This window comes from Gossypium arboreum, chromosome 4, assembly GCF_025698485.1.
Source record: "Gossypium arboreum isolate Shixiya-1 chromosome 4, ASM2569848v2, whole genome shotgun sequence".
NCBI lineage: Eukaryota > Viridiplantae > Streptophyta > Magnoliopsida > Malvales > Malvaceae > Gossypium > Gossypium arboreum.
In genome coordinates this window covers 97,123,170-97,124,356 of record NC_069073.1, presented here as the reverse complement: position 1 = coordinate 97,124,356, position 1,187 = coordinate 97,123,170, and the positions used below count along the sequence as shown (strand labels likewise).

Below are 1,187 nucleotides of genomic sequence, written 5' to 3'. Positions count from 1 at the left end.
TCCGGTCTTGCTAAAACTATACTACTGTTCGATAGGTATACTTGCCTACATCGCGAAAACAGTTAGTTTCAAGAACGATTAATTATAAATATTTAAAACCTATCATGAAATCACGCGATCAAGTTTTTGGCGTCGTTGCCGGGGAACTAAAATATTAGGAACACTCAATTTTTATTACTTTAGCCATTTATTTTTCTTGCAATCTAATTTTATTTTTAATTTTATTCTAATTTGCTAATTTTCTTTTTCTTTCTTCTGACAGGTTTTTATAGTTTATGACTAGAAGAAACCGGTCAGAACCACTACTTTTTGACGAAGAAATCGATCGCATAGTCTGCAGAAACCAAAGAGAAATAAGGCGAAGCCTAAGATACACAGAGAATGAGTAAGAAGACGATACTTAACCCCCAACCGAAGAGATGGATGAAAACCAAGACAATCAGCTACCTCCTGCAATTGCGGTTAATCAAAATCCTACTCCATGCACTATGTATGATTATGCTAAACCTTCTTTAACAGGAACTGAATCGAGCACAGTTAGACCTGATATAGCTGCAAATACTTTTGAACTAAAACCTAACACTATTCAAATGATACAACAATTTGTTCAGTTTGGTGGTTTGCAGGATGAAGATCCCAACACTCACTTAGCAAACTTTTTAGAACTATGCGATACATTTAAAATTAATGGAATTTCTGACGATGCCATTCGTCTTCAGTTATTCCATTTCTCATTGAGGAACAAAGCTAAACAGTGGTTGGACTCGTTACCATGAGGGTCAATGACTACTTGGGAACAAATGACCGAAAAAATTTTACTAAAATATTTTTCGCCGGCTAAAATGGCTAAATTACGTAATGATATCTCTTCTTTTGTGCAGATGGATTTAGAAACACTCTACGATGCATAGGAGAGATACAAGGACCTTTTGAGAAGGTGCCCTCACCATGGGTTACCGCTTTGGCTTCAGGTTCAAACATTCCATAATGGCTTGAATCCTTCGACTCGGCAAATGGTTGACGCAATTGTTGGTGGAACCATCAATAATAAAACACCTGAAGATGCGTATGAGTTCATAGAGGAGATGTCATTGAATAACTATCAGTGGAAAGCATGAGGACAAAGCCAACGAAAATAGCTGGTGTTTATAACATCGATTTGGTCACCATGCTCTCTAATTAGGTAG

The 1,187-nt window shown here is 36.8% G+C and overlaps 1 non-coding gene across 1 annotated transcript; it reads right to left on the bottom strand.

The window, feature by feature from the left end:
* Positions 1-848: 848 nt before the first annotated feature.
* Positions 849-955, bottom strand: LOC128292406 (small nucleolar RNA R71). The gene has a single exon (XR_008282391.1). It is a non-coding gene; the product is annotated as a small nucleolar RNA R71 (small nucleolar RNA).
* Positions 956-1,187: the final 232 nt, after the last annotated feature.